Here is a 12,463-nt window from a genome sequence, read left to right on the forward strand (position 1 = left end):
AATGGGGCCCATTATATATGGAGCATTATGTGGAGCTCATCAGATACTGTATGGAACATTATATGTGACTAATTTTTTGGTATGGAGAAATATATGGGGCTCATTATTCTGTATGGCGCACAATGTGGTGGCCATAACACTGTATGGAGTAATATGCTGTCCTGTTTTTGAGCTATTGTACAATTTAAAATAGATCCGTCATGTCATGTAAGCCGTGAAGTATTTGTCATTGTAGTATATATATATATTTCTGTGCCGTATCGGAGCATTATGAGTTGTGATATGTGTTAAAGAGGCGCTCTTTGGCCCAGGGCACATGAAAACCTGGAGCCAGCGCTACCCCCCCACAACTTTAGCCAAATAACCCCCAGTTTTCAGTGGGTAAATATTATTATGAAGTAAATTAAGGTTGACAAGCTTCAGTAATAAGAATTGATGTTTTTGGCATTGAAACGGGCACTGTATGTGTGTTTACTGTCCTCCACTCCCTGCCGACTTTGCTTCCCCATTGACTTGCATTGGGTTTCGTGTTTCAGTCGGCCTCCGACTTTTCCCTATAGTCGGCTGATTTCGTTCGACCCGACTTTTGCGAAAGTCGGATTTCATGAGAACCGACTCGACCCGAAAAAAGGCAAAGTCGCTCATCTCTACTGATGAGACCTAGTCAGAATCACACAAAACATTTACATCCAGGTGCCTTATAGTTGACATCTTCTCTGACTGGAGTCATTGCCATCCATTTTGTCTCCATGTAGCAGACACCATGGTTAGATTTAATGCCCAGAGCTCCTCTCTTCAGACTTGCCTCTTTTCTGTCTTAAGCAGCACATTCCAACATGGTGACCTTAAAAATGTAAGCATCATTCTACTGTCCCATAAATAAAAATATCTCCCATGCTCTGCCCCTGAATAAATAATTGACCCTCACTGTGCTTCCACCTCAAAAAACCCTCCACAGACACTGACCTTCTGTGAATTTTCCCCCCACACTGCCTCTTTCCAAAATATCCCACCCGCATGGCCCTTCTCTATAATACCTCAAATGGAACAGGAGTTCCAAAGCGCTCTAAAGAGGGAGTGGTAGAGTGGGTGTCAAAGGAATGTTTTTTTTTGTTGCAGAGATTGCAATATTTTCTACCAGGTGGTGTGTGATAGGTGGGTGATTCAAAGGAGGTCCAGGGTTGGGAAATATATCACCACCAGTGAGGAGAAGCAGAGGGAGGAAAAAGGAGATGAAAGAAGAGTGGCCAGCTTAATTTGCATTTTAGTAGAAGAGATCTGAGGTTAAGGAGTAGGTCTGCAGATGAGGTAAGGTGGGGAGGCAAGAGGGAAGGTGAGATAAACATTTGTTTAGAGAGTGTTAGGTTTTGGGCGTATTAAGTAGTATTGAAGCAAAAACTGTTTGGGCATAAGTAAGCATGGTAAATAGTAAGTGCTGGACATAAAGAGTTAAGCACGGTTGATAAATAGTTGTAGCTCTTACCTCTGGTCACATCTGGGACATTTATGGTATATTTCTAATGTGCACTTAGTAGTTTTTGCCTCAGTATTTGTAGGTCAAAACCAGAAGTGTCACGATGTGACTGAAGCAGTGTGACTCAACCCCACGATTGAGCCATCACCTAACGGCAAAACAAACCAGGGCACACCAGGGAAACAATAACAACGGTGGACCCTGTCGGTAGGGAACGGGGAAATGGACACCTCCTGCACTCACCTGAGGATGTGCCCTGATCTCTCTATCTTCCCTATACAGGTTCTTTCACCCCGTCGCCAAAAAAGGGACAGGGTAAAAAAATGCAACACTTAGCTCCCTCTGCTGAAAAGCACCGCACAGCAGAGTAAGGCACCAGGAAAGCGAACTCAGCAAAACACCACTGCACCCAGAGAGCTCCTTCCTCCAGATTGGTCCCCATAGCATGCACTAACACCGACAGTCAGCTGATGCATCAGGTGACCTCTTGAAGGATGGTGGGAGTGGTCACCACTTGAGTTGAGCGATACCAGCCTATACTTGAAAATATCGGATCGGAATGGATCGGCCGATCTTAAAAAAAAGTATCGGTATCGCCGATTCCGATACCGGGAACCAATGCAAGTCAATGGGGCCAAAATATCGGAATTAAAAAAAACCCTTTCTTTCCTTGTAGGTTAATTCTACATGAAGAAAAACAACTAAGAATAATGTAGAATGTATTGTGGGAGGTGGAGGAGACATTAAAGCCATAGAGGTTTAGCCCAATCAAATGGAATAGCAGGAATTAAACTTTTTTTTTAAAGACGTTAGGAGTTACAAAGATATTGACTATGTTAGCCTCATTTATATTTTGCCAGACATGTATGTCTTCTTCTTCTTTCTTCTTTCTTCTTCTTTCTTATTCTTCTTCCTTTTTTTACCTTCTTCTTCTTCTTATTCCTTTTTTTACATTCTTCTTCTTCCTTTTTTTACATTCTTCTACTTCCTTTTTTTACATTCTTCTTCTTATTCCTTTTTTTACATTCTTCTTCTTCTTCCTTTTTTAAATTCTTCTACTTCCTTTTTTTACATTCTTCTTCTTCTTCTTCCTTTTCTTACATTCTTCATATTCTTCTTATTCAACAATTATTATTCTACATATTCAACTTCTTCATCTTCTTCCTATTCTTCTTCATCATATTCTTGTTTGTGTCAGGCATTCCTGTAGTTGTTATGTAGAAAAGTTAGAAGTTTTCACCTTCCGTTCTGCCTGTCACAAAAGATTTACAACAGGATTTGTCCGCGTTCAGTTTGGCCTGCAGCAGCAGGCCTTTTCCAGGGGCACCACGAGGAGGAACGGACTCACCCCCATACACTGCTTAGTCTTCTTCTGCTTATAAATAAGATAATATCATTTGCTCAGAGTATTAGTCTTATGCTTAATGTTCTTCTGCTTTGTTTTTTTATGCTTCTTTGTCTTCTCTCTCTTGTTGTTCTGCATCTTGGTGGTTGTCTTCCTGTTCTTTGTCCTCTTGAACCAGCTGACGGTACTGGCACCCGTAGGGGCAGCAGAAGGAACAAGAGACAATGGCACTACCGAGGACCAGCTGACGGTGCTGGAACCCGGTTACTAAGCAGGAGGTACCTGTGCTACAAAGCACTACCAAGGACCAGCAGACGTTGCCGGAACTCGGATACCGAGATGGAGGCACCTAGGCCAAAGGCTCTGACGAGAACCAGCTGATGGTGCTGGAACCCGGAGGGGTAGCATAAGCTGCAAGAGCAAATGGAAATAGCGAGGACCAGCTGACAGTGCTGGCACCCGGAGGGGCAGCAGAAGGAATAAGAGCCAATGGCACAACCGAGGACCAGCTGATGGTGCTGGAACCCGGTTACTAAGCAGGAGGTACCTGTGCTACAAAGCACTACCAAGGACCAGCAGACGTTGCCGGAACTCGGATACCGAGATGGAGGCACCTAGGCCAAAGGCTCTGACGAGAACCAGCTGATGGTGCTGGAACCCGGAGGGGTAGCATAGGCTGCAAGAGCAAATGGAAATAGCGAGGACCAGCTGACAGTGCTGGCACCCGGAGGGGCAGCAGAAGGAATAAGAGCCAATGGCACAACCGAGGACCAGCTGATGGTGCTGGAACCCGGTTACTAAGCAGGAGGTACCTGTGCTACAAAGCACTACCAAGGACCAGCAGACGTTGCCGGAACTCGGATACCGAGATGGAGGCACCTAGGCCAAAGGCTCTGACGAGAACCAGCTGACGGTGCTGGAACCCGGAGGGGTAGCATAAGCTGCAAGAGCAAATGGAAATAGCGAGGACCAGCTGACAGTGCTGGCACCCGGAGGGGCAGCAGAAGGAATAAGAGCCAATGGCACAACCGAGGACCAGCTGACGGTGCTGGAACCCGGTTACTAAGCAGGAGGTACCTGTGCTACAAAGCACTACCAAGGACCAGCAGACGATGCCGGAACTCGGATACCAAGATGGAGGCACCTAGGCCAAAGGCTCTGACGAGAACCAGCTGACGGTGCTGGAACCCGGAGGGGTAGCATAAGCTGCAAGAGCAAATGGAAATAGCGAGGACCAGCTGACAGTGCTGGCACCCGGAGGGGCAGCAGAAGGAATAAGAGCCAATGGCACAACTGAGGACCAGCTGACGGTGCTGGAACCCGGTTACTAAGCAGGAGGTACCTGTGCTACAAAGCACTACCAAGGACCAGCAGACGTTGCCGGAACTCGGATACCGAGATGGAGGCACCTAGGCCAAAGGCTCTGACGAGAACCAGCTGACGGTGCTGGAACCCGGAGGGGTAGCATAAGCTGCAAGAGCAAATGGAAATAGCGAGGACCAGCTGACAGTGCTGGCACCCGGAGGGGCAGCAGAAGGAATAAGAGCCAATGGCACAACCGAGGACCAGCTGACGGTGCTGGAACCCGGTTACTAAGCAGGAGGTACCTGTGCTACAAATCACTACCAAGGACCAGCAGACGTTGCCGGAACTCGGATACCGAGATGGAGGCACCTAGGCCAAAGGCTCTGACGAGAACCAGCTGACGGTGCTGGAACCCGGAGGGGCAGCTGAAGTTACCCCTGAAAAGCAAAGTTGGCATGCCGCAAGCTGGCCGCAGTTACCGAATCACACAGTCCTACAGGGGGTGCTTGTCCTACTGGCACTACGGAACAAGCCTTTCTTACCAGAACCCGCAGTCCACATAGGAAGCACCTAAACTGCTGGCACCCTAGCCTCGGCTAACCCAACCGCAACACGACATGGCAACTTGGGGTGGCAAACTGACATTGACACTTCCCGGAAACAGCAGGCAGGGCTGGAACCAAGCTGGGCAGGAGGGAGTACCCGTGCCAAAGTCAGTTATGAGCAGCAACTGGCGATGTTGGAGCCCAGGGACAAGCACTTAGCAGGCTGAGGCCTGATGTGCTGTCAATTGGGAGGCAGCAGGACAGATTGCCATCAAAACAGCAGGGGAACAGCTGACGTTACTGAACCCCACAAACACAGGAGCTAGTGTTTTACTCTGTGAAGACGGCACTTCCGAGCAACAACTGGCTGTGTTGAAGCCCAGGGACAAGCACGGAGCAGGCTGAGGCTGCATTGAAGAAATTTTAAGATCGGTTGTAGACTTCTACTAATTTTAACCAAGCTCCACTTAGGCCTGTGGCTTCACTGATATTCGTATTTCCCCTGTCCTCCAACCCCGCCAGTTACAGCTCCGAAGTGGCGTCTGCACAATCCACACTTGTTCCTGTGTTACAGGTGTTCAGTCCGGTCAGTTAATCCCCTGATGTGTGTCCGGCAATGTCGCCTGCTCTGTCCACATTCCCATAACTAGTTGTGGTGTAGGCAGAGGCCTACTATCTTTGGAATGCGGAGACAGCAGGAGAGACTGCCATCTCCACAGCAGGGGAACAGCTGTCAGTGCTGAACCCCACTAACACTTGAACGAATGTGTTTGGCTCTGTGGAGACGACACTTCTGAACACCAACTGACGCTGTTGGAGCCCAGCATTAGGCGAGGAGCAGGCTGGGGCCTGTTGCTTTTTGCAGGTGAAGGCAGCAGGACACTTGCCATCTCCACAGCAGGGGAACAGCTGGCAGTGCTGAACCCCACTAACACTTGAACGAATGTGTTTGGCTCTGTGGAGACGACACTTCTGAACACCAACTGACGCTGTTGGAGCCCAGGATTAGGCGAGGAGCAGGCTGGGGCCTGTTGCTTTTGGCAGGTGAAGGCAGCAGGAGACTTGCCATCTCCACAGCAGGGGAACAGCTGGCAGTGCTGAACCCCACTAACACTTGAACGAATGTGTTTGGCTCTGTGGAGACGACACTTCTGAACACCAACTGACGCTGTTGGAGCCCAGGATTAGGCGAGGAGCAGGCTGGGGCCTGTTGCTTTTGGCAGGTGAAGGCAGCAGGAGACTTGCCATCTCCACAGCAGGGGAACAGCTGGCAGTGCTGAACCCCACTAACACTTGAACGAATGTGTTTGGCTCTGTGGAGACGACACTTCTGAACACCAACTGACGCTGTTGGAGCCCAGGATTAGTCGAGGAGCAGGCTGGGGCCTACTGGATTTTGGCAGGTGTAGGCAGCAGGAGACTTGCCATCTCCACAGCAGGGGAACAGCTGGCAGTGCTGAAACCCACTAACACTTGAACGAATGTGTTTGGCTCTGTGGAGATGACACTTCTGAACACCAACTGACGCTGTTGGAGCCCAGGATTAGGCGAGGAGCAGGCTGGGGCCTGTTGCTTTTGGCAGGTGAAGGCAGCAGGAGACTTGCCATCTCCACAGCAGGGGAACAGCTGGCAGTGCTGAACCCCACTAACACTTGAACGAATGTGTTTGGCTCTGTGGAGACGACACTTCTGAACACCAACTGACGCTGTTGGAGCCCAGGATTAGGCGAGGAGCAGGCTGGGGCCTACTGGATTTTGGCAGGTGTAGGCAGCAGGAGACTTGCCATCTCCACAGCAGGGGAAGAGCTGGCAGTGCTGAACCCCACTAACACTTGAATGAATGTGTTTGGCTCTGTGGAGACGACACTTCTGAACACCAACTGACGCTGTTGGAGCCCAGGATTAGGCAAGGAGCAGGCTGGGGCCTGTTGCTTTTGGCAGGTGAAGGCAGCAGGAGACTTGCCATCTCCACAGCAGGGGAACAGCTGGCAGTGCTGAACCCCACTAACACTTGAACGAATGTGTTTGGCTCTGTGGAGACGACACTTCTGAACACCAACTGACGCTGTTGGAGCCCAGGATTAGGCGAGGAGCAGGCTGGGGCCTGTTGCTTTTGGCAGGTGAAGGCAGCAGGACACTTGCCATCTCCACAGCAGGGGAACAGCTGGCAGTGCTGAACCCCACTAACACTTGAACGAATGTGTTTGGCTCTGTGGAGACGACACTTCTGAACACCAACTGACGCTGTTGGAGCCCAGGATTAGGCGAAGAGCAGGCTGGGGCCTGTTGCTTTTGGCAGGTGAAGGCAGCAGGAGACTTGCCATCTCCACAGCAGGGGAACAGCTGGCAGTGCTGAACCCCACTAACACTTGAACGAATGTGTTTGGCTCTGTGGAGACGACACTTCTGAACACCAACTGACGCTGTTGGAGCCCAGGATTAGGCGAGGAGCAGGCTGGGGCCTGTTGCTTTTGGCAGGTGAAGGCAGCAGGAGACTTGCCATCTCCACAGCAGGGGAACAGCTGGCAGTGCTGAACCCCACTAACACTTGAACGAATGTGTTTGGCTCTGTGGAGACGACACTTCTGAACACCAACTGACGCTGTTGGAGCCCAGGATTAGGCGAGGAGCAGGCTGGGGCCTACTGGATTTTGGCAGGTGTAGGCAGCAGGAGACTTGCCATCTCCACAGCAGGGGAACAGCTGGCAGTGCTGAACCCCACTAACACTTGAACGAATGTGTTTGGCTCTGTGGAGACGACACTTCTGAACACCAACTGACGCTGTTGGAGCCCAGGATTAGGCGAGGAGCAGGCTGGGGCCTGTTGCTTTTGGCAGGTGAAGGCAGCAGGAGACTTGCCATCTCCACAGCAGGGGAACAGCTGGCAGTGCTGAACCCCACTAACACTTGAACGAATGTGTTTGGCTCTGTGGAGACGACACTTCTGAACACCAACTGACGCTGTTGGAGCCCAGGATTAGTCGAGGAGCAGGCTGGGGCCTACTGGATTTTGGCAGGTGTAGGCAGCAGGAGACTTGCCATCTCCACAGCAGGGGAACAGCTGGCAGTGCTGAACCCCACTAACACTTGAACGAATGTGTTTAGCTCTGTGGAGACGACACTTCTGAACACCAACTGACGCTGTTGGAGCCCAGGATTAGGCTAGGAGCAGGCTGGGGCCTACTGGATTTTGGCAGGTGTAGGCAGCAGGAGACTTGCCATCTCCACAGCAGGGGAACAGCTGGCAGTGCTGAACCCCACTAACACTTGAACGAATGTGTTTGGCTCTGTGGAGACGACACTTCTGAACACCAACTGACACTGTTGGATCCCAGGATTACGCATGCCGCATGCAGAGGCCAATGGGCAGCGGTTTTTATGGAGGTTGTTGACTACTACTGATTCTAACCATGCTCCACTTAGGCCTCTGGCTCCACTGTCTCTACTATTTACCCTGGCCTCCAACCCCGCCAGCTACATCTCTGAAGTGGCGTCAGCACAATCTACACTTGTTCCTGTGTTACTGGTGCTCAGTCCCGTCAGTTGATCCCCTGATGTTTGTCCGGCAAGTTCGCCAGCTCTGTCCTCATTCCCACTACTGGTTATGGGATTGTGGACAGAGCAGGAGACCTTGCCGGACACACATCAGGGGATAAACTGATGGGACTTTGCCACAGGAACACAGGAACAAGTGTAGATTGTGCTGACACCACTTCAGAGATGTAGATGGCGGGGTTGGAGGCCAGGGGAAATAGTAGAGACAGTGGAGCCAGAGACCTAAGTTGGGCACGGTTAAAAATCAGTAGTGGTTTGAATGTTGATGGAGCTGGTGACTTTGCCGTCCACACAGCAGGGGATCAGCTGGCATTACTGAACCCCACTAACACAGGAGCTAGTGTGTTTCTCTGTGCAGACGACACATCTGAGCAACAACTGGCTGTGTTGAAGCACAGGGATTATAGTTCAGGTGGTAGAAAAATGAACACACCAGCAGACCTGGATACAGTTGCCAACCACTAATTTAGTCTGTAAGAGGAATGGCAAAGTCTTTGGAGATCCAGGCCTTGTTCATTTTCAGAAAAGTCAGCCGGTCAACATTATCGGAAGATAGTCGCGTGCGACAGTCTGTTAGTACACCACCTGCGGCACTAAAGACACGTTCCAACAATACACTGGCAGCAGGGCAAGCCAGCACCTCCAATGCATACTGGCTAAGCTCTGGCCATGTATACAGCTTAGAGACCCAAAACTTGAAGGGGGAAGAGCCATCTGGGAGTACAGTGACAGGGCAAGACATGTAGTCTGACACCATCTGACGGAAGCGTTGCCTCCTGCTGACTCGAGGCGTCGCTGATGGTGTAGACAATTGTGGTGGACACACAAAACTTTGCCACATTTGGGCCATAGTGGTCTTGCCTTGTGCTGCAGCACTGCCTCTGCTCCCTCTTTGTGCAGAGTTTCCTCCACTGCTTCGACGCTTTGTAAAGCACTAGCAACAATGCTGTCGGGTGGAATGGAAAACATTATGGACTGCACCAGTGACTCTTCGTACTCCCGCAGTTTACGCTCCCGGTTCAACGTTGGTATGAGCCTTTGTACGCTGTCCCGGTAGCGAGGATCTAGGAGGGTGTACACCCAATAATCAGCCGAGACGAGAATGTGGGCGATGTGGCGGTCGTTTCTCAGGCACTGCAGCATGAAATCAACCATGTGCTGCAGACTCCCAACTGCCAAAGAACCGCTGTCCCCTGTTTGAGGCGTGACCTCGGCCTGCTCTGCATCACCCCACCCTCGCTGTACATACTGAGTAGAGGTTTGTGTACCTCCCTCCTCTGGAGAGATGTCTTCCTCCTCCATCGACTCCTCCTCATCCTCCTCACAAAGTGTCCCCTGCCTAGGCCTTTGTGAGGAAACACGTAGCGCAGACTGTCCAGAAGCAGATGGCATTTGGGACTCCTCATCCTCCACCTCTTCCGAAACCTCATCCCTTAGTGCTTGCAGTGTTTGTTGAAGCAGGCAGATAAGGGGGACAGTCATGCTGACTAGTGCATCATCTGCACTCGCCATCTGCGTGGATTCATCGAAGGCACGCAAAACGAGGCAGATGTCCTTCATAGAGGCCCACTCAATGGTGCTGAAGTGTGAACGGCGCACAGTGCGACTTGTTTGCGCCTGATGCAGCTGGTACTCCATGACTGCTGCCTGCTGCTCACACAACCGCTCCAACATATGTAACGTTGAATTCCACCGGGTGGGTAGGTCACATATGATGCGATGTTCCGGAAGGCCAAATCGTCGCTGCAGAGCAGCGAGGCGCGATCTTGCCGTGCTGGAACGCCGCAAGTGAGCGCACTCTATGCGGACCTTGTGCAACAGTGCATCAAGATCCGGATAGTCCCTCAGAAAGCTCTGCACGACCAAGTTAAGCACATGTGCCAGACATGGGATGTGTGTGTGAGGTTGCCTAGGCCAAGAGCTGCCACCAGATTTCGGCCATTGTCACACACTACCAAGCCCGGCTGGAGATTCGCTGGCCCAAACCACACATCGCTCTCCTGCTTGATAGCATTCCAGAGCTCCTGCACTGTGTGGCTTCGATTCCCCAAAGAAATTAATTTGTGTACAGCCTGTTGACGTTTGGCCACGGCTGTGCTCATATCGGTCGTAACAGGCTCCTGCTCTGCTGTTTCTGAGGAACTTGAGTAGGAGGAGGAGTCTATGTGTACAGACTGGAGTCCTGCAATCCGTGGCGTTGGAAGAACACGTACAGCGCCACTCTCCAGATCTGTACCCGGCTCCACAACATTGACCCAGTGGGCAGTGAGGGAAAGGTATCGTCCCTGTCCATGGTTACTGGTCCACACATCGGTGGTCAGGTGGACCTTGCTACTAACGGCGTTTAGTAGCGCATGTTTTATTTTGCCCTCAACATGTTTCTGCAGGGCAGGGACGGCTCGCCTGCTGAAAAAAAAGCGGCTGGGCACGTTGTATTGGGGGACTGCCAATGCCATTAAGTCCCGGAAGGTGTCAGTGTCCACCAGCCTGAATGACAGCATTTCAACTGCCAGAAGTTTGGCAATGCCAGCATTCAGAGACTGTGCTCGGGGATGGTTTGCCGAGTAAGGGCGCCTTTTATCCCATGCCTGTGCTACCGATGGCTGTGATGGATGGGAACGTGCTGCTATGGGTGGAATCTGACAGGGTCTCCGGACAACAGTGGCAGAGGTTCTTCCTTGGCGATCCTGTGAGGAAGCCGAACCAGCAGTGTGTGAGCTGGAGGAAGAGGCCCCAACACGAACTGAAGAGGTGGTAGGTGGTGCTGTACGTTGGCCTACGTCTTCAGGGTGTCTCTGCAACTCCAACTCATGCTTGGTGCGCACATGTTTCCACATATTTGTGGTATTGAGGTTGCTGACATTTCTCCCTCTTTTGACTATCTGATGACACAGCTTGCATTTGACAAAGCAAATGTCATCTGCAACTGTGTCAAAAAAGGACCACGCACTGCAAGTCTTGGGAGCGCCCGTTTTGCCTTTGGAATGAGGAATGCTCCTAACGGGTGCCGAAGTGGAGGGTACAGGCAACCAAGTCTTCCCCCTCCCTCTGCCTCCTGTTTTGGCCGGTAGGGGAATCTCTTCCTCCGAGCTGCTCCCACCACCTTCCTGTTCCTCACGCCATGATGGGTCAAGGACCTCATCATCTTCCCTCCCCTCTTCAAACAGCTGCTTCTCCGGGGTTGTCTCGCCAGCACCGTACGCACCAGAAAGTGGCAACTGAGTCTCGTCATCATCTGATGTGTACTGAGGTGTGCTGACCATAGGCACTGGCCCACTCGCCTCTTCAGATTCAGAGGGACAAAGAAGTTGCGCATCACTGCATACTCCCTCTTCTTCACATTCAGGAATGCTGCTTGGCTGGCCCCCTCTTTCCAAGCCAACAGATTCCGAGAACAGAAGTAGAGACTGTGATGGCTCCTGTCCATGTCTCTCTGACTGCCTGGGCACTTTGGCAGGTGGTGAAGAGACAGATGGTTGCTCTTCGGTGCTCTGGTCCTGAGAGGCTGTGGAAGTAATTGAAGTCGATGCGTTAGCTGCCATCCATCCGACAACGGCTTCAGTTTGTTCCTCCCGCAGCAGTGGGGTACGTTGAGGTCCTACAAAGCTGCGCATAAAGGACTGTTGCCTGCTAAAACTGGGGGATGCTGATCCACTGGTGCCCGCAGCAGGCCCAGAATCCCCACGTCCTCTACCTGCAGAATCCCCACGTCCTCTCCCTGCAGAATCCCCACGTCCTCTCCCTGCTGAAACTCCACGCCCATGCCCACGCCCACGCGCCTTACTCCCTGCCTTCTTCATCTTGCCAGACTGCTTAAGATAGGCAGAAAAGTACAAAGGGGGGCCTTAGTGTGCTTATTCCTGAACAGCTGGTTACAGGTACAAGAAACACTAATTTTATGAAGTGTGTGTGTGGACTACACTTTAATAGGAGCTGATGTGGCCTACACAAGTTCCAAATGTAGTGTTTGGTGAACTTTTTTTGTGGTTTCTTTGTTGGAAACAAACTCAAAGTATGTGAACAAAGAATTGAAACTGATAGTATCACCAACTTTTTGGAGCTATTACAATGCAGGCAGGTAACCTACAATGCAAAAGATGAGGCTCCAAAAAAATTGGGTAATACTAATCTGGCTGCGCCGGCAGGGCACAAGCCAGAAAAAAAGGCTCCTCTATCTACTCCTATATAGTGTTTGCAACCAACCAATGTTGATGGATACGGATGGATGCACACTAATAG

The sequence above is a fragment of the Dendrobates tinctorius genome, unplaced genomic scaffold (assembly GCF_039654945.1).
Source record: "Dendrobates tinctorius isolate UK_male_01 unplaced genomic scaffold, ASM3965494v1 ptg000111l, whole genome shotgun sequence".
Lineage (NCBI taxonomy): Eukaryota > Metazoa > Chordata > Amphibia > Anura > Dendrobatidae > Dendrobates > Dendrobates tinctorius.